This window comes from Lolium rigidum, chromosome 7 (genome assembly GCF_022539505.1).
Source record: "Lolium rigidum isolate FL_2022 chromosome 7, APGP_CSIRO_Lrig_0.1, whole genome shotgun sequence".
NCBI classification, from domain to species: Eukaryota; Viridiplantae; Streptophyta; class Magnoliopsida; order Poales; family Poaceae; genus Lolium; species Lolium rigidum.
The window spans coordinates 173,964,568-173,987,196 of record NC_061514.1 but is presented as its reverse complement, the minus strand read 5'-3'; positions in this window follow the sequence as shown (position 1 = coordinate 173,987,196).

The window sequence follows — 22,629 nt, the reverse complement described above, 5'->3', positions numbered from 1 at the left end:
GAAGAGGGACCACGAGGAGGCCACACCCCTGGCCGCGCCGCCATATGGGGTGGGCCCCTCGAGCGTCCCCCGACTCTGCCCCTTCGCCTATATAATCCTTCCGTCGCGAAAACCCTAGTACCGAGAGCCACGATACGAGAAAAGTTACTGAGACGCCGCCGCCGTCAACCCCATCTCGGGGGTTCTGAAGATCGCCTCCGGCACCCTGCCAGAGAGGGGAATCAACACCGGAGGACTCTACATCACCATGCCCGCCTCCGGACTGATGCGTGAGCAGTTCATCCTTGGACTATGGGTCCATAGCAGTAGCTAGATAGTTGTCTTCTCCTCTTGTGCTATCATGTTTAGATCATGTGAGCTGCCTATCATGATCAAGATCATCTATTTGTAATGCTACATGTTGTGTTTGTTGGGATCCGATGAATATGGAATACTATGTCAAGTTGATTATCGATCTATCATATATGTGTTGTTTATGATCTTGCATGCTCTCCGTTGCTAGTAGAGGCTCTGGCCAAGTTGATACTTGTAACTCCAAGAGGGAGTATTTATGCTCGATAGTGGGTTCATGTCTCCATTGAATCTGGGGGAGTGACAGCAACCCCTAAGGTTGTGGATGTGCTGTTGCCACTAGGGATAAAACATCAATGCTTTGTCTAAGGATATTTGTATTGTTTACATTATGCACAGTACTTAATGCAATTGTCTGTTGTTTGCAACTTAATACTGGAAGGGGTGCGGATGCTAACCCGAAGGTGGACTTTTAGGCATAGATGCATGCTGGATAGCGGTCTATGTTCTTTGTCGTAATGCCCTAAGTAAATCTCATAGTAGTCATCATGATATGTATGTGCATTGTTATGCCCTCTCTATTTCTCAATTGCCCAAGCTGTAATTTGTTCACCCAACATGTTATTTATCTTATTGGAGAGACACCGCTAGAGAACTGTGGACCCCGGTCCATTCTTTTACATCTGAAATACAACCTACTGCAATCATTGTTCTCTGTTGTTCTTTGCAAGCAAACATCATTCCCCACACCATACGTTTAATCCTTTGTTTACAGCAAGCCGGTGAGATTGACAACCTCACTGTTAAGTTGGGGCAAAGTATTTTGATTGTGTTGTGCAGGTTCCACGTTGGCGCCGGAATCCATGGTGTTGAGCCGCACTACACTCCTTCACCAACAACCTTCACGTGGCCTTCATCTCCTACTGGTTCGATAATCTTGGTTTCTTACTGAGGGAAAACTTGCTGTTGTACGCATCACACCTTCCTCTTGGGGTTCCCAACGGACGTGTACTTCACGCGCCATCAAACAATTTTTTACGGCGCCGTTGCCGGGGAGATCAAGACACGCTGCAAGGGGAGTCTCTCACATCCAATCTCTTTACTTTGTTTATTGTCTTGCTTTATTTTATTTTTCTGTTTTGTTTGCTTTCTTTATATCAAAAACACACAAAAATTAGTTACTTGTTTTACTTTATTCAATTCGGTTTTGCTTTGTTTTTACTATTGCTAAAATGAGTAATCCTGAAGTTGAAGTTCGTTCTTTTAAGCAACAAGGGGGAGAAAGTTTTAAAGATGCTTGGTATAGAATTAGTGATGCTCATCATAGGTGCACTAAGAAACACTCCACTATTATCCTCCTTAGGAACTTTTATGTTGGTATATCTAGCTGGAATAGGTATGTTCTTGATACTCTTTCAGGGGGTAATTTCCTAGGTACTCCTGCTTTAGAAGCTAGTTGCATCATTGAGAGTCTAGTTGGAATACCACCTGTTAATGAAGATAAAATTGAAATATCTCTTGAGGATGTCATGAAGAAGTTGGAAGCCATAGAGAAAAATCTTCCAAGTGTTGAGACTAAATTGGGAATATTACTTGATAATACTGATAAACTTGATAAATCCCTAGGAGGAACTAATGAAAGAATTGCTATCTTAGAAACTTGTGCTATCCATGATAATCAAACCCATAGGATTGGTGAACTTGAAGAAGCTATGGGAACCTTGGGTTCAACTTTTTCTTCTCTTAAGTTTAAGGAGAAAGCTTATGTGGGTAAGGAGCAAAAATTCATGTATGTCCCTAAGATGCCAAAGCCAAAGAATCATTATGAGCTTGAAATTCATAAAACCCTTAGTACCACTATGGGAAATTTAGATAATGGAGCATCTAAGGTACCCTCTGCGACAAGTTGTGTTTTTGAGGAAAATTATGATGTTGATGCTTCTTCTCTTGATGATACTTGATTTGCACTTTCTGCGCCTAGCTGAAAGGCGTTAAAGAAAAGCACTTCTTGGGAGATAACCCATGTTATTATTTTGCTACTGTTTTGTTGTGTCTTGGAAGTTGTTACTACTGTAGCAACCTCTCCTTATCATGTTTATTGCATTGTTGTGCCAAGTAAAGTCTTTGATAGTAAAGTTGATACTAGATTTGGATTTTTGCGCAGAAACAGATTTTTAGCTGTCACGAATTTGAGTTGATCTCTCTGTAGGAACTCGTAAAATGCTGAAAAAATTCATGCGTGATCCTCAGATATGTACGCAACTTTCGTTCAACTGGAGCTTTTCCATCTGAGCCTGTTAAGTGCCTCGAAAAAATTCGTCTTTACGGACTGTTCTGTTTTGACAGATTCTGCCTTTTATTTCACATTGCCTCTTTTACTGTGTTGAGTGGATTTCTTTGCTCCATTTAATTTCAGTAGCCTTGGGTAATGTCCAGAAGTGTTGGGAATGATTGTGTCCTCGCTGAACATGTGAATTTTTGATTATGCACTAACCCTCTAATGAGATTGTTTTGAGTCTGGTGTGAAGGAAGTTTTCAAGGATCAAGAGAGGAGGATGATACTATATGATCAAGAAGAGTGAAAAGTCTAAGCTTGGGGATGCCCCCGTGGTTCATCCCTGCATATTTCAAGAAGACTCAAGCGTCTAAGCTTGGGGATGCCCAAGGCATCCCCTTCTTCATCAACAACTTATCAGGTCACCTCTAGTGAAACTATATTTTTATTCCGTCACATCTTATGTGATTTACTTGGAGCGTTTGTTTGTTTTTATTTTTGTTTATGTTTGAATAAAATCGGATCCTAGCAATCCTTGTGTTGGAGAGAGACACGTTCCGCTTTTTCATTTGAACACTTGTGTTCTTTGTTTTTAATATTCATGGCGAAAGCTGAAAGCCGCTGCACTTATTGCTATTTGGTTGGAAACAGAAAATGCTTGATGTGGTAATTGGTATATTGTCTTGAATAATTTGATACTTGGCAATTGTTTTGAGCTCTCAAGTAGATCATGTTTAAGCTCTTGCATCATGTAGTTTAAACCTATTAGTGGAGAACTACCGTAGAGCTTGTTGAAATTTGGTTTGCATGATTGGTCTCTCTAAAGTCTACATATTTTCTCGGTAAAAGTGTTTGAGCAACAAGGAAGACAAGTGTAGAGTCTTATAATGCTTGCAATATGTTCTTATGTAAGTTTTGCTGTACTCGGTTCATACTTGTGTTTGCTTCAAACAACCTTGCTAGCCAAAGCCTTGTACTGAGAGGGAATGTTTCTCGTGCATCCAAAACCTTGAGCCAAAACTTATGCCATTTGTGTCCACTATAACTACCTACTATGTGGTATTTTTCTGCCATTCCAAAGTAAATTGCTTGCGTGCTACCTTTAAAAAAATGCATTCCTTGTCTTTGCAATACATAGCTCATGGGAAAGTAGCCTAAAAACTATTGTGGTAAAGAATATGTCGCTTATGTATCTTAGTTCTTATAAGTTGCTTGTTGAGCGGTAACCATGTTTCTGGGGACGCCATCAACCCGTTACACCTTTGTTGAATATCATGTGAGTTGCTATGCATGTTCGTCTTGTCTGAAGTAAGGGAGATTTGCCATGAGTTAAATGGTTTGAGTATGCATATTGTTAGAGAAGAACATTGGGCCGCCAACCAAAGCCATGTATCATGGTGGAAGTTTCAGCTTGGACATTAATCCTCAAATCTCTTATGAGAATATTATCTCGTTGTTGAATGCTTAAAGCATAAAAGAGGAGTCCATTATCTGTTTTCTATGTTGTCCCGGTATGGATGTCCTCAAGTTGAGATCTATCAAAATTGAGAAATCAAATGCGATCTATCTCCTTGGACCTTTGTACAGGTGGCATAGAGGTACCCCTTTGTGACACTTGGTTGAAACATATGTAATGCAATGATAATCCATGGAAGTCCGAGCTAATTAGGACAAGGTGCGGGCACTATTAGTATTCGATGCATGAGGCTTGCAACTTATAGGAGGTTTTATGCATAACACATATGAATTATTACTACCGTTGACAAAATTGTTTCCATGTTTTCAAAAGAAAAAGCTCTAGCACATGAGTAATCCATGCTTCCCTCTGCGAAGGGCCTTTCTTTTACTTTATGTTGAGTCAATTTACCTACTTCTTTCTATCTTAGAAGCAAACACTTGTGTCAACTGTGTGCATTGATTCTTACATACTTGCTTATTTGCACTCATCATATTACTTTGTGTTGACAATTATCCATGAGATATACATGTTGAAAGTTGAAAGCAACTGCTGAAACTTAAATCTTCCTTAGTGTTGCTTCAAAATCTTCTATTAAGAATCTATTGCTTTATGAGTTAACTATTATGCAAGACTTATTGATGCTTGTCTTGAAAGTACTATTCATGAAAAGTCTTTGCTATATGATTCAGTTGTTTAGTCATTATCTATTTGTTAACAAACTATAGACCATTGCTTCGAATCACTTCATTCATCTCATATGCTTTACAATAGTATTGATCAAGATTATGATAGTAGCATGTCACTTCAGAAATTATCCTTGCTATCGTTTACCTACTCGAGGGCGAGTAGGAACTAAGCTTGGGGATGCTTGATACGTCTCAAACGTATCTATAATTTATTATGTTCCATGCTAGTTTTATGACAATACTCACATGTTTTATATACACTTTACATCATTTTGATGCATTTTCCGGTACTAACCTATTAACAAGATGCCGAAGCGCCAGTTCCTGTTTTCTGCTGTTTTTGGTTTCAGAAATCCTACGCAGGAAATATTCTCGGAATTGGACGAAACAAAAGCCCACGATCTTATTTTCCACGGAGTCTTCCAGAACACCGAAGAGGAGACGAAGAGGGACCACGAGGCGGCCACACCATAGGGGGGCGCGGCCCTGATGTCTACGCACGCTTCTATTCCTGTAGACAGTGTTGGGCCTCAAAGAGCAAAGGTTTGTAGAACAGCAGCAAGTTTCCCTTAAGTGAATCACCCAAGGTTTATCGAACTCAGGGAGGTATAGGTCAGAGATATCCCTCTCAAGCAACCCTGCAATTAAGATACAAGAAGTCTCTTGTGTCCCCAACACACTTAATACACACAAAAAAAACACCTAATACACTTGTCAGGTGTATAGGTGCACTAGTTCGGCGAAGATATAGTGAAATACAAGTAATATGGATGATTATAAGTAGTAATTGCAATCTGAAATAAAGATGGCAGCAAGCGAACATGTAGCAGAACTTGTTGGAAACGGTGTTTCAATGCTTAGAAACAAGGCCTAGGGATCATACTTTCACTAGTGGACACTCTCAACAATGATCACATAATTGAATAAATAAATGCTACTCTCAAACACTCTCTTGTTGGATAACAAACACCATTCATTGTGTAGGGCTATAAAAGCACACCTCAAGCCGGATTAAACAAGCTCCACAACGTCATAAAGGAATCACACACGATGCGCACACTGTCACCATCACACCGTGGAGAGTAACTCCGGAGTTCATATTAAAGTAACCTCTAGAGTGCATAATAGACAAGAGTAACATCTACATATTCAACTAGATCATAAAGCTCATGATCACATAAAGATCACACCATGGGAGAGAGAGATGAACCACATAGCTACCGGTAGAGCCCTTAGCCTCGGGGGAGAACTACTCCCTCCTCATCATGGGAGACAGCAACGGCGATGAAGATGGCGGTGGTGTCGATGGAGATGACTCCGGGGGCAATTCCCCGTCCCGGCGGCGTGCCGGAACAGAGATTCTGTCCCCCGAAACTTGTCTTCGCGATGGCGGCGGCTACGTAACTTTTCGTGGAGGAAGACCGATTGTTTTAGGGTATTCGCGACTGGGAGAATATATAGGCGAAGAGGCAGCGTCGGAGGAGCCAGGAGGCTCCCTCCCCGCATCTGGGCGCGGCAGGGGGCCAGGCCGCGCCGCCCTATGGGGTGGGCCCCCTGCTGGCCGCCTCCGACTCTTCTTCGATGTTCTGGAATCCTCCATGGAAAATAGGGCCATGGGCTTTTGTTTCGTCTAATTCCGAGAATATTTCCTCTGTAGGATTTCTGAAACCAAAAACAGCAGAAAACAGAAACTGGCGCTTCGGCATCTTGTTAATAGGTTAGTACCGGAAAATGCATCAAAATGATATAAAGTATGAATAAAACATGTAGGTATTGTCATAAAACTAGCATGGAACATAAGAAATTATAGATACGTTGGAGACGTATCAAGCATCCCCAAGCTTAGTTCCTACTCGCCCTCGAGTAGGTAAACGATAAAAAGAATAATTTCTGAAGTGACATGCTACCAACATAATCTTGATCAACACTATTGTAAAGCATATGAGATGAATGAAGTGACTCAAAGCAATGGTCTACAGTTTGCTAACAAAAAGATAATGACTAAACAGATTGAATCATATAGCAAAAACTTTTCATGAATAGTACTTTCAAGACAAGCATCAAAAAGTCTTGCATAAGAGTTAACTCATAAAGCAATAGATTCTTAATAAGAGGTCTTGAAGCAACACAAAGGAAGATTTAAGTTTCAGCAATTGCTTTCAACTTGCAACATGTATATCTCATGGATAATTGTCAACACAAAGTAATATGATGAGTGCAATAAGTAAACATGTAAGAATCAGTGCACACAGTTGAAACAAGTGTTTGCTTCTAAGATAGAAAGAAGTAGGTAAACTGACTCAACATAAAGTAAAAGAAAGGCCCTTCACAGAGGGAAGCAGGGATTACTCATGTGCTAGAGCTTTTTATTTTGAAAACATGGAAACAATTTTGTCAACGGTAGTAATAATTCATATGGGTTATGCATAAAACCTCCTATAAGTTGCAAGCCTCATGCATCGAATACTAATAGTGCCCGCACCTTGTCCTAATTAGCTCGGACTTCCATGGATTATCATTGCATTACATATGTTTCAACCAAGTGTCACAAAGGGGTACCTCTATGCCACCTGTACAAAGGTCCAAGGAGATAAATCGCATTTGATTTGTCAATTTTGTTAGATCTCAACTTAAGGACATCCATACCGGGACAATATAGAAAACAGATAATGGACTCCTCTTTTATGCTTTAAGCATTCAACAACAATAATATTCTCATAAGAGATTCTGAGGATTAATGTCCAAGCTGAAAATTCCACCATGATACATGACTTTGGTTAGCGGCCCAATGTTCTTCTCTAACAATATGCATACTCAAACCATTTAACTCATGGCAAATCTCCCTTACTTCAGACAAGACGAACATGCATAGCAACTCACATGATATTCAACAAAGGTGTAACGAGGTTGATGGCGTCCCCAGAAACATGGTTACCGCTCAACAAGCAACTTATAAGAACTAAGATACATAAGCGACATATTCATTACCACAATAGTTTTTTAGGCTACTTTCCCATGAGCTATGTATTGCAAAGACAAGGAATGAATTTTTTTAAAGGTAGCACGCAAGCAATTTACTTTGGAATGGCAGAAAAATACCACATAGTAGGTAGTTATGGTGGACACAAATGGCATAGATTTTGGCTCAAGGTTTTGGATGCACGAGAAGCATTCCCTCTCAGTACAAGGCTTTGGCTAGCAAGGTTGTTTGAAGCAAACACAAGTATAAACCAGTACAGCAAAACTTGCATAAGAACATATTGCAAGCATTATAAGACTCTACACTGTCTTCCTTGTTGTTCAAACACTTACCAGAAAATATCTATACCTTAGAGAGACCAATCATGCAATCCAAATTTCAACAAGCTCTACAGTAGTTCTCCACTAATAGATTTAAACTACATGATGCAAGAGCTTAAACATGATCTACTTGAGAGCTCAAAACAATTTCCAAGTATCAAATTATTACCACATGAAGCATTTTCTGTTTCCAACCAAATAGCAATAAGTATGCTGCGGCTTTCAGCTTTCACCATGAATATGAAAAATAAAACGAAGAACACAAGTGTTCAAATGAAAAAGCGGAGCGTGTCTCTCTCCAACACAAGGATGTTTAGGATCTGTTTTTATTCAGAGAATGAAAATAAAAAAACGAAAATAAAAGCACACAGACGCTCAAAGTAAAGTACATAAGATGTGACAGAATTAAAATATAGTTTCACTAGAGGTGACCTGATAAGTTGTTGATGAAGAAGGGGATGCCTTGGGCATCCCCAAGCTTAGACGCTTGAGTCTTCTTGAAATATGCGAGGATGAACCACGGGGGCATCCCCAAGCTTAGACTTTTCACTCTTCTTGATCATATTATATCATCCTCCTCTCTTGATCCTTGAAAACTTCCTTCACACCAAACTCAAAGCATTGTCATTAGAGGGTTAGTGCATAATCAAAAATTCATATGTTCAGCGAGGACACAATAATTCCCAACACTTCTGGACATTACCCAAGGCTACTGAAATTTAATGGAGCAAAGAAATCCACTCAACACAGTAAAAGAGGCAATGCGAAATAAAAGGCAGAATCTGTCAAAACAGAACAGTCTGTAAAGACGAATTTTTTCAAGGCACTTAACGAGCTCAGATGGAAAAGGTCCAGTTGAATGAAAGTTGCGTACATATCTGAGGATCACGCATGAATTTTTTTCAGCATTTTACGAGTTTCCTGCAGAGAGATCAACTCAAATTCGTGACAGCTAAAAATCTGTTCCTGCGCAGAAATCCAAATCTAGTATCAACTTTACTATCAAAGATTTTACTTGGCACAACAACGAAATAAACATGATAAGGAGAGGTTGCTACAGTAGTAACAACTTCCAAGACACACACAAAAATAGTAGCAAAATAAAAACATGGATTATCTCCCAAGAAGTGCTTTCTTTATAGCCATTAAGATGGGCTCAGTAATTTTAATGATGCTCTCGCAAGAAATAAGAGTTGAAGCAAAAGAGAGCATCAAAAGAAAATAAGAAACACTTTTAAGTCTAACCCACTTCCTATGAAAAGGAATCTTCTAAGGGAACAAGTACTGAAAGCACAAAGCAACAAGCATGGAAAGGCAACACAAGCGCAACTTCAAGATTCTCAACATAAAGAGGGGAAACTAAATATTATTAAGATGCATATAACCATGTTTCCCTCTCTCATAATAACTTTCAGTAGCATCATTGATGAAATCCACAATATAACTATCACATGAAACATTCTTATCATGAGCTACATGCATAAAATTATTACTCTCCACATAAGCATAGTCATTACTATTAATTGTAGTGGGAGCAAATTCAATAAAAATAGCTATCATTATTATTCTCATCACCATAATCATCATATATAGGAGGCATATTGTAATCATAATTAATTTTTTCCTCAATAGTAGGTGGACTGAAAATATGATAGTCATCATTGTAATCATCATATATAGGAGGTAAAGTATCATCAAAGTAAATTTTCTCCTCCATGCTTGGGGGACTAAAAATATCATGCTCATCAAAACCAGCTTCCCCAAGCTTAGAATTTTCCATAGCATTAGCAACAATGGTGTTCAGCATTCATACTAATAACATTGCCATTAGCATGCATATAAAGTTCCATAGGTTTTTTAATTTTCTCTTCAAACACCTCATGTCCTAACTCAAGATAAATACTATAAAGATCTCTAATATTTTTGTTGTTTTCCATTAAGCCTAACTAGTGAAAATAAAAACAAGAGACAAAAAGATAAAATTGCAGAATCTAAAGGAGATACCTTCGAGCACTCACACACCGGCAACAGTGCTAGAAAATAGCTTAGTAGTCGGAGGATGTGAATACCTTTTACCTTACCTCCCCGGCAACGGCGCTAGAAAATAGCTTGATGTCTACGCACGCTTCTATTCCTGTAGACAGTGTTGGGCCTCCAAGAGCAGAGGTTTGTAGAACAGCAACAAGTTTCCTTTAAGTGAATCACCCAAGGTTTATCGAACTCAGGGAGGTAGAGGTCAGAGATATCCCTCTCAAGCAACCCTGCAATTAAGATACAAGAAGTCTCTTGTGTCCCCAACACACCTAATACACTTGTCAGGTGTATAGGTGCACTAGTTCGGCGAAGAGATAGTGAAATACAAGTAATATGGATGATTATAAGTAGTAATTGCAATCTGAAATAAAGATGGCAGCAAGCGAACATGTAGCAGAACTTGTTGGAAACGGTGTTTCAATGCTTAGAAACAAGGCCTAGGGATCATACTTTCACTAGTGGACACTCTCAACAATGATCACATAATTGAATAAATAAATGCTACTCTCAAACACTCTCTTGTTGGATAACAAACACCATTCATTGTGTAGGGCTATAAAAGCACACCTCAAGCCGGAGTAAACAAGCTCCACAATGTCATAAAGGAATCACACACGATGCGCACACTGTCACCATCACACCGTGGAGAGTAACTCCGGAGTTTATATTAAAGTAACCTCTAGAGTGCATAATAGACAAGAGTAACATCTACATATTCAACTAGATCACAAAGCTCATGATCACATAAAGATCACACCATGGGAGAGAGAGATGAACCACATAGCTACCGGTAGAGCCCTTAGCCTCGGGGGAGAACTACTCCCTCCTCATCATGGGAGACAGCAACAGCGATGAAGATGGCGGTGGTGTCGATGGAGATGACTCCAGGGGCAATTCCCCGTCCCGGCGGCGTGCCGGAACAGAGATTCTGTCCCCCGAAACTTGTCTTCACGATGGCGGCGGCTACGTAACTTTTCGTGGAGGAAGACCGATTGTTTTAGGGTATTCGCGACTGGGAGAATATATAGGCGAAGAGGCAGCGTCGGAGGAGCCGGTGAGATTGACAACCTCACTGTTAAGTTGGGGCAAAGTATTTTGATTGTGTTGTGCAGGTTCCACGTTGGCGTCGGAATCCCTGGTGTTGCGCCGTACTACACTCCTTCACCAACAACCTTCACGTGGCCTTCATCTCCTACTGTTTCGATAACCTTGGTTTCTTACGGAGGGAAAACTTGCTGCTGTACGCATCACACCTTCCTCTTGGGGTTCCCAACGGACGTGTGCTTCACGCGCCATCAATCATCCCCAACAATGGTACCCTCATCTTGTTCAAGTTGATAAATTTTGTTTTTTCTATATTTACCATTGGCTATAAGATGGAAATATTTAGTATTGTCACCCCCTTCCTGAATAAACTTAACTTTATCCCTTTGCTCCCACTTAATCTCTTCTTATCTTTGAAGCTTGTTTAATTTTTCATTAGCTAGTTTCAATTCATTGCGCTCTACAGGTGATAACGGAATGGTTTCAGCCTTTATATCAAAAGAGTCAATGATGTTCCGCAGTCTTTCCTTCTCCCTCTTATACTTCCCACTTAAATTTTTAGCCTAACCACGTAAGAATCGGCGCAAATGCCTAATCTTATTTTGCCAAGTTTGAATCGGAGATTTTCCAACAGGGTCGGCCGCCCATTCAGCTGCAATTAGCTCATAGAACCCATCTTGTTCTAGCCAAGCCAACTCAAAAGAGAAGCGCGCCTTATTACCTTCATGTTTCTGAATCCCCGCATCAATCAAAAGCGCCAGAGCGAGTCAAAGCCCGGACTGAAACCAAAGGGATTTTTTGTTCCCACTCAACACTAGCAAGCACCGTATCTAATTTTTCATAAGTAGGGGTCTCTCTTCTACTTTCCCACGTAAATTATCGCCCAGACATAGCGATTTCTCGTAAATTTAGGTTCTCAATGATCGCATTAAAAATAAATGACCAACGAGGATTAAAATTTTCATTACTTTTATCCTCGGGCTTTCTCAAAATATTGAAATCCCCCGCCAATATCATGGGTATCGTTTCAGACTCACAAGTCCTAACCAATTCCGCTAGAAACTCATATTTATTTGTATCCTGTGCCGCACCATACACCGACACAAGCAGCCATTTGAAACCATCAATTTTTGATGTAATAGACAACTTAACACAGTAATCTCCACTATCCACTCGATTAACCAACAAAGTACTATTGTTAATTCCTACAAGAATTCCTCCTGACCTCCCATGCGGCGGCAAACAGAACCATGCAAACTCCTTACCCGCTGCTAAATCACGAAGGAAATGTACTGCAAAATTGGACCATCATGTCTCAAGTAATGCTATGAAGTCTAGGTCATACTCCCTAATTGATTCCTTCACAAACAGATGTTTTTCCGGATCCGTAAACCCCTCACTGTTCCATGTAACACCTCTAAGATTAGTCATTGGAATTTGGTATTTTTAATTCTTACCCGGTTACTCCTCCGCACATTTTTGTTATCATATGATTTTTTCTTACGAACTTTTTATCCTTAGTAATAGCCAAAGGTATATGAATATCATCATCTAAGTGTTCATCCTCTTCCAAATCATCACACAGATGTGATGCATGTGTGACCGCCAAACAACAAGCAGTCTCACGTGAATCCTCCAAATAATCCGAGTTTTTCAACATAGTTAAAGTTCGCTGTAACTCGACATCTTTAATTATTCTAACTGGCTTAATGCACTCCGAATGAGAATTACCCAACGAAACCCAACGATATAGCACTCTCAGTTATATGATCATCGGCAAAAGAATTAATTGATGTTGGTTTCAGTAGAGACTTACCTATCACAGGCGTCTCCACACGTTTCTTGGCGATCATCATCGCTCTCACCATTTGTGTGACATCCGAGTTAGGTTGAGCGCGTAATCTTCCACTCGACCGGACCCCGTGCATAGCCTCCTCCTGAATCCCCAAAAGCTACAACTTGTTCTGGAGTGTACCGAGGCATCCTCGGATTTGACTTGCTCGCGCCAATCGGAGCAGAGCCAACCTTAACCCCACCCTGTATATCACCATAAGATTGCTGAAATGACGGTTCAAAATTCATTTTCAAATCACAACAATTCGGGGAGTTTAGCACCTCATGTTGCCTGATCGACGTCGCGAGTTTAGACGTGGCCACCATGCAACCTGGGCTGCCATGCAAAACGGGTCTAGCAGCACACGGTTTGGGCGTGTCCAACATGCATGGATGGGTGGGCTTGTTCGGCATGCTCAGCAAGCCGACTGGCAGCGTCCCTACAGACGCCTCCTACCGGCCAGGCTGCACCACGTTCGGGCATGCCGCTGCATGCCTCGATTCGCGTAGCACAAGCATGATCGATGTCGCCTTGCCCACGCCACCATCTTCCCTGCCCTTCCTCACGGGAGAATTAGCAGATAGCATCGGAGAGGAGGCATCTAGGACAGAGGTCGGCATACACTCGCCACCCATGTCCGCGACTGCACTGGAATAAGTAAACAACTTTTTAGGACTTCAACAAGATTCATTTGAATTATGAAATAGTATCATACCTTGTTGTATTTTTAACCATTCCCATTGCATTAGCACTAGAATTTGGTGGCGATGTTGAACCACTCTTATCCCCTTTATCCCCCTCATGCTCTCCGATATTTTTAGTCCTCTTTGCAATATGATCAGGCTCAGCTCCTTTATCTTGACCATGTGCAAGTGGATCATCATCTCCACCATCCCCAGGAGCCTCCGACATAGTAACATCAGCAGTTGATTGGTGCGGCATACCCTCCACCTCAAATCTCAGTCTAAAAAATTCATGCTTAATCTTGAGATCCCATGTATCTGGAATGATAGCAGTGTCTAGGCAAGTAATGAGCATACGAAGAACATTATTCTGACGAGTAAAAACAATATCAATCTCTTTAGTCTTGCCAAACACATCCCCCAGAGCCCAAAGAGCCAGATAATCGTCAAGAGCAACCGGTGGCAAGCCATATACCCTCACCCAAACATCTTTAGGAGTCCAAACTGGATGTACTTCTTTCTTCCAAAAATCAAAGGATAAGATAATGGTAGAATCAGGAACATGAAAGCGCCCAAAGTGTTGCACTCTCACTAATTCATTTTTACTTGGAAAATTAACCTTGAAGACATCTTCCTCCACCTGTTGAACTTCCCACTGATAACTTGTATCTGGTACAATCCATTGCAAATGAGTAATCACCTGGGACGAAGATAGAGTACCACCAGACACCTCCACTCGACCCAAACGAGTATATTCCACTCTTGGCCGAACAAAGGTAGACAAGGGGAGTTCCCAGAACGCCAAATCAGGGTGACCAAGGCCATACATAGCTAATCGAGGTCTCGCTGCCTTGTGCAAGGAACAGTCCTTTGTAACATGATCCAGTCTCAGACAACACATGCAGGCGTCCGTTGCGTGAAAGCTCAATGGGATCTCGCCGGCGGCCATACACATCGCCGGTGCCCAAACTGTTGCTTCCTTCGCATCCTCTGCACCACCACCCACTCGGCCGCATCAAACGAGTCAAGCACGAACGTGGTTGGCGAGAGTACAGGCGATCCGATCCGAACCTTCCTGGACTGAATGATGAGGACATCCCTACTTCACCACTACCTCCATCATTGACAAATGAAGATGAACCTGCTGTGAAGCTCAAGTCCGATGAAGTTCGGATTGGACCAATTACAAGAGCTCGTGCGAAGTGATACGTCTCCGACGCATCGATAATTTCTTATGTTCCATGCCACATTATTGATGATACCTACATGTTTTATGCACACTTTATGTCATATTCGTGCATTTTCTGGAACTAACCTATTAACAAGATGCCGAAGAGCCAGTTGTTGTTTTCTGCTGTTTTTGGTTTCAGAAATCCTAGTAACGAAATATTCTCGGAATTGGATGAAATCAACGCCCAGGGTCCTATTTTGCCACGAAGCTTCCAGAAGACCGAAGAGGAGTCGAAGTGGGGCCACGAGGCGCCGCCACACTAGGGCGGCGCGGCCCTGGCCCTGGCCGCGCCGACCTGTGGTGTGGGGCCCTCGTGTGGCCCCCCGCATTGCCCTTCCGCCTACTTAAAGCCTCCGTCGCGAAACCCCCAGTACCGAGAGCCACGATACGGAAAACCTTACTGAGACGCCGCCGCCGCCAATCCCATCTCGGGGGATTCTGGAGATCTCCTCCGGCACCCTGCCGGAGAGGGGATTCATCTCCCGGAGGACTCTTCACCGCCATGGTCGCCTCCGGAGTGATGAGTGAGTAGTTCACCCTTGGACTATGGGTCCATAGCAGTAGCTAGATGGTTGTCTTCTCCTCATTGTGCTTCATTGTTGGATCTTGTGAGCTGCCTAACATGATCAAGATCATCTATCTGTAATACTATATGTTGCGTTTGTCGGGATCCGATGGATAGAGAATACTATGTTATGTTAATTATCAAGTTATTACCTATGTGTTGTTTATGATCTTGCATGCTCTCCATTGCTAGTAGAGGCTCTGGCCAAGTTGATACTTGTAACTCCAAGAGGGAGTATTTATGCTCGATAGTGGGTTCATGCCTCCATTGATATCTGGGACAGTGACAGAAAGTTCTAAGGTTGTGGATGTGCTGTTGCCACTAGGGATAAAACATTGATGCTATGTCTAAGGATGTAGTTGTTGATTACATTACGCACCATACTTAATGCAATTGTTTGTTGTTTTGCAACTTAATACTGGAAGGGGTTCGGATGATAACCTGAAGGTGGACTTTTTAGGCATAGATGCATGCTGGATGGCGGTCTATGTACTTTGTCGTAATGCCCAATTAAATCTCACTATATTTATCATGACATGTATGTGCATTGTTATGCCCTCTCTATTTGTCAATTGCCCGACTGTAATTTGTTCACCCAACATGCTTTTATCTTATGGGAGAGACACCTCTAGTGAACTGTGGACCCCGGTCCATTCTTTTATACTGAAATACAAATCTTCTGCAATACTTGTTCTTTACTGTTTTCCGCAAACAATCATCTTCCACACAATACGGTTAACCCTTTGTTACAACAAGCCGGTGAGATTGACAACCTCACTGTTTCGTTGGGGCAAAGTACTTTGGTTGTGTTGTGCAGGTTCCACGTTGGCGCCGGAATCTCCGGTGTTGCGCCGCACTACATCCCGCCGCCATCAACCTTCAACGTGCTTCTTGGCTCCTCCTGGTTCGATAAACCTTGGTTTCTTTCTGAGGGAAAACTTGCTGGTGTGCGCATCATACCTTCCTCTTGGGGTTCCCAACGAACGTGTGAGTTACACGCCATCAAGCTCTTTTTCTGGCGCCGTTGCCGGGGAGATCAAGACACGCTGCAAGGGGAGTCTCCACTTCCCAATCTCTTTACTTTGTTTTTGTCTTGCTTTATTTTATTTACTACTTTGTTTGCTGCATTATATCAAAACACAAAAAAATTAGTTGCTAGCTTTACTTTATTTACTATCTTGTTTGCTATATCAAAAACACAAAAAAATTAGTTACTTACATTTACTTTATCTAGTTTGTTTTATTTACTACTTCTAAAATGGCCACCCCTGAAAATACTAAGTTGTGTGACTTCACAACCACAAATAATAATGATTTCCTATGCACACCTATTGCTCCACCTGCTACTACAGCGGAATTCTTTGAAATTAAACCTGCTTTACTGAATCTTGTCATGCGAGAGCAATTTTCTGGTGTTAGTTCTGATGATGCTGCTGCCCATCTCAATAATTTTGTTGAATTGTGCGAAATGCAAAAGTATAAAGATGTAGATGGTGCCATTATAAAATTAAAATTGTTTCCTTTCTCATTAAGAGGAAGAGCTAAAGATTGGTTGCTATCTCTGCCTAAGAATAGTATTGATTCCTGGACTAAATGCAAGGATGCTTTTATTGGTAGATATTATCCCCCTGCTAAAATTATATCTTTGAGGAGTAGCATAATGAATTTTAAACAATTGGATAATGAACATGTTGCTCAAGCTTGGGAAAGAATGAAATCTTTGGTTAAAAATTGCCCAACCCATGGACTCGACTACTTGGATGATCATCCAAACCTTCTATGCGGGACTAAATTTTTCTTCGCGGAATTTATTGGATTCAGCTGCTGGAGGTACCTTTATGTCCATCACTCTTGGTGAAGCAACAAAGCTTCTTGATAATATGATGATTAATTACTCTGAATGGCACACGGAAAGAGCTCCACAAGGTAAGAAGGTAAATTCTGTTGAAGAATCCCCTTCCTTGAATGATAAGATTGATGCTATTATGTCTATGCTTGTGAATGGTAGGACTAATGTTGATCCTAATAATGTTCCGTTAGCTTCATTGGTTGCTCAAAATTCTAGGCCATATCCTGCTAATGGTAACTCTTATGGTAGATATGTTTCACCTAATGAGAAAAAGATGTTAGAAATTGAAAGATCCACCAAGAGCTTTATGCAATCACAATATGAGCAAAACAAATTGTTTACTAAAACTATGAATGAACAATCTACCTTGTTGAAGAATATAGGAAATCAACTTGAAAATCTGAATATGGAGATTTCTGGGTTGCAAACTAAACTTGCAAATGCTGAAAACCGAATCTCATACATGTCTGCGTCACAATCTTCTTTAATCAATAAAATGGCTGCTAAACCTGAGGATATTGAAAATAAAATTGTTACTACAGCAAATGCCATCCAAGTTAGAATTAATGAGAATATAAGATTAATGGCTGAACTGCGTGCTAGGTGGGATAGAGAAGAAAATGAAAAACTAGCTAAAGAGAAAAATGTAGCTAAAGTTTGGACTATTACCACCACTAGCAATGCTAATGATTCACATGTTGCTGCACCTCCTACTATTAATGGTAAAATAATTGGTGTTGGCAATGTTTCTACTCCTAGTGCAAAGCGCGCAAAATTACCCGAAACTGCTAAAACTGCTGAAACCGCTCTGTGATAAAACTGCTGAAATTTTTTCCAACCTTGGGGATGATAATCCCATTGCTTTAGATTGTAATGATTTAGATTTTGATGATTGCCACATCTCTGAAGTTATAAAGTTCTTACAAAAACTTGCTAAGAGTCCCAATGCTAGCGCTGTAAACTTTGCTTTCACAAAACATATTACAAATGCTCTCATAAAAGCTAGAGAAGAGAAACTAAAAATTGAAACTTCTATTCCTAGAAAGCTAGAGGATGGTTGGGAGCCCATCATTAAAATGAGGGTCAAAGATTTTGATTGTAATGCTTTATGTGATCTTGGTGCAAGTATTTCTGTTATGCCTAAGAAAGTCTATGATATGCTTGACTTGCCACCATTGAAAAACTGTTATCTGGATGTTAATCTCATTGATAATGCTAAAAAGAAACCTTTGGGGAAAGTTGATAATGTTCATATTATGGTTAACAATAACCTTGTCCCCGTTGATTTTTTTGTCTTGGATATTGAATGCAATGCATCTTGCCCCATTATATTGGAAAGACCTTTTCTTCGAACCGTTGGTGCTACTATTGATATGAAGGAAGGTAATATTAAATATCAATTTCCTCTCAAGAAAGGTATGGAACACTTCCCTAGAAAGAGAATGAAGTTACCTTATGATTCTATTATTAGAACAAATTATGATGTTGATGCTTCGTCTCTTGATGTTACTTGATATACACTTTCGCGCCTAGCTGAAAGGCGTTAAAGAAAAGCGCTTATGGGAGACAACCCATGTTTTTACTACAGTATTTTTGTTTTATATTTGAGTCTTGGAAGTTGTTTACTACTGTAGCAACCTCTCCTTATCTTAGTTTTATGTTTTGTTGTGCCAAGTAAAGTCTTTGATAGCAAAGTGAATACAAGATTTGGATTACTGCGCAGAAACAGATTTCTTTGCTGTCACGAATCTGGGTCTAATTCTCTGTAGGTAACTCAGAAAATTAAGCCAATTTACGTGAGTGATCCTCAGATATGTACACAACTTTCATTCAATTTGGGCATTTTCATTTGAGCAAGTCTGGTGCCTCAATAAAATCCATCTTTACGGACTGTTCTGTTTTGACAGATTCTGCCTTTTATTTCGCATTGCCTCTTTTGCTATGTTGGATGAATTTCTTTGATCCATTAATGTCCAGTAGCTTTATGCAATGTCCAGAAGTGTTAAGAATGATTGTGTCACCTCTGAACATGTTAATTTTTATTGTCCACTAACCCTCTAATGAGTTGTTTCGAGTTTGGTGTGGAGGAAGTTTTCAAGGATCAAGAGAGGAGTATGATACAATATGATCAAGGAGAGTGAAAGCTCTAAGCTTGGGGATGCCCCGGTGGTTCACCCCTGCATATTATAAGAAGACTCAAGCTTCTAAGCTTGGGGATGCCCAAGGCATCCCCTTCTTCATCGACAACATTATCAGGTTCCTCCCCTGAAACTATATTTTTATTCCATCACATCTTATGTACTTTGCTTGGAGCGTCGGTTTGTTTTTGTTTTTGTTTTATTTGAATAAAATGGATCCTAGCATTCACTGTATGGGAGAGAGACACGCTCCGCTGTAGCATATCGACAAGTATGTCCTTAGGCTTTACTCATAGTATTCATGGCGAAGTTTCTTCTTCGTTAAATTGTTATATGGTTGGAATTGGAAAATGCTACATGTAGTAATTCTAAAATGTCTTGGATAACTTGATACTTGGCAACTGTTGTGCTCATGTTTAAGCTCTTTCATCATATACTTTGCACCCATTAATTAAGAAACACTTAGAGCTTGCTAATTTGGTTTGCATATTTGGTTTCTCTAGAGTCTAGATAATATCTAGTATTGAGTTTTGAACAACAAGGAAGACGGTGTAGAGTCTTATAATGTTTACAATATGTCTTTTATGTGAGTTTTTCTGCACCGTTCATCCTTGTGTTTGTTTCAAATAACCTTGCTAGCCTAAACCTTGTATCGAGAGGGAATACTTCTCATGCATCCAAAATCCTTGAGCCAACCACTATGCCATTTGTGTCCACCATACCTACCTACTACATGGTATTTCTCCGCCATTCCAAAGTAAATTGCTTGAGTGCTACCTTTAAAATTCCATCATTCACCTTTGCAATATATAGCTCATGGGACAAATAGCCTAAAAACTATTGTGGTATTGAATATGTACTTATGCACTTTATCTCTTATTAAGTTGCTTGTTGTGCGATAACCATGTTTCGGGGACGCCATCAACTATTCTTTGTTGAATATCATGTGAGTTTCTATGCATGTCCGTCTTGTACGAAGTAAGAGAGATCTACCACCTTAATGGTTGGAGCATACATATTGTTAGAGAAGAACATTGGGCCGCTAACTAAAGCCATGATTCATGGTGGAAGTTTCAGTATTGGACATATATCCTCAGTCTCATATGAGAATAATAATTGTTGCCACATGCTTATGCATTAAAGAGGAGTCCATTATCTGTTGTCCATGTTGTCCCGGTATGGATGTCTAAGTTGAGAATAATCAAAAGCGAGAAATCCAAAATGATAGCTTTCTCCTTAGACCTTTGTACATGCGGCATGGAGGTACCCCATTGTGACACTTGGTTAAAACATGTGTATTGCGATGATCCGGTAGTCCAAGCTAATTAGGACAAGGTGCGGGCACTATTAGTATACTATGCATGAGGCTTGCAACTTGTAAGATATAATTTACGTAACTCATATGCTTTATTACTACCGTTGACAAAATTGTTTCATGTTTTCAAAATAAAAGCTCTAGCACAAATATAGCAATCGATGCTTTCCTCTTTGAAGGACCATTCTTTTTACTTTTATGTTGAGTCGGTTCACCTATCTCTCTCCACCTCAAGAAGCAAACACTTGTGTGAACTATGCATTGATTCCTACATACTTGCATATTGCACTTGTTATATTACTCTATGTTGACAATTATCCATGAGATATACATGTTACAAGTTGAAAGCAACCGCTGAAACTTAATCTTCCTTTGTGTTGCTTCAATACCTTTACTTTGATTTATTGCTTTATGAGTTAACTCTTATGCAAGACTTATTGATGCTTGTCTTGAAGTACTATTCATGAAAAGTCTTTGCTTTATGATTCACTTGTTTACTCATGTCATTACCATTGTTTTGATCGCTGCATTCATTACATATGTTTACAAATAGTATGATCAAGGTTATGATGGCATGTCACTTCGAAATTATCTTTGTTATCGTTTTACCTGCTCGGGACGAGCGAAACTAAGCTTGGGGATGCTGATACGTCTCCGACGTATCGATAATTTCTTATGTTCCATGCCACATTATTGATGATACCTACATGTTTTATGCACACTTTATGTCATATTCGTGCATTTTACGGAACTAACCTATTAACAAGATGCCGAAGAGCCGATTCTTTGTTTTCTGCTTGTTTTTGGTTTCGAAATCCTAGTAACGAAATATTCTCGGAATTGGACGAAATCAACGCCCGGGGTCCTATTTTGCCACGAAGCTTCCGGAAGACCGAAGAGGAGTCGAAGTGGGGCCACGAGGCGCCGCCACACTAGGGCGGCGCGGCCCAGGCCCTGGCCGCGCCGACCTGTGGTGTGGGGCCCTTGTGTGGCCCCTCGCGTTGCCCTTCCGCCTACTTAAAGCCTCCATCGCGAAACCCCCAGTACCGAGAGCCACGATACGGAAAACCTTACGAGACGCCGCCGCCGCCAATCCCATCTCGGGGGATTCGGAGATCTCCTCCGGCACCCTGCCGGAGAGGGGATTCATCTCCCGGAGGACTCTTCACCGCCATGGTCGCCTCCGGAGTGATGAGTGAGTAGTTCACCCCTGGACTATGGGTCCATAGCGGTAGCTAGATGGTTGTCTTCTCCTCATTGTGCTTCATTGTTGGATCTTGTGAGCTGCCTAACATGATCAAGATCATCTATCTGTAATACTATATGTTGCGTTTGTCGGGATCCGATGGATAGAGAATACTATGTTATGTTAATTATCAAGTTATTACCTATGTGTTGTTTATGATCTTGCATGCTCTCCGTTATTAGTAGAGGCTGGCCAAGTTTTTGCTCTTAACTCCAAGAGGGAGTATTTATGCTCGATAGTGGGTTCATGCCTCCATTGATATACGGGACGGTGACGAGAAAGTTCTAAGGTTGTGGATGTGTTGTTGCCACTAGGGATAAAACATTGATGCTATGTCTAAGGATGTAGTTGTTGATTACATTACGCACCATACTTAATGCAATTGTCTGTTGTTTTGCAACTTAATACTGGAAGGGGTTCGCATGATAATCTGAAGGTGGACTTTTTAGGCATAGATGCATGCTGGATGGCGGTCTATGTACTTTGTCGTAATGCCCAATTAAATCTCACTATATTTATCATGACATGTATGTGCATTGTTATGCCCTCTCTATTTGTCAATTGCCCGATTGTAATTTGTTCACCCAACATGCTTTTATCTTATGGGAGAGACACCTCTAGTGAGCTGTGGACCCCGGTCCATTCTTTTATACTTGAAATACAAATCTCGTTGCAATAC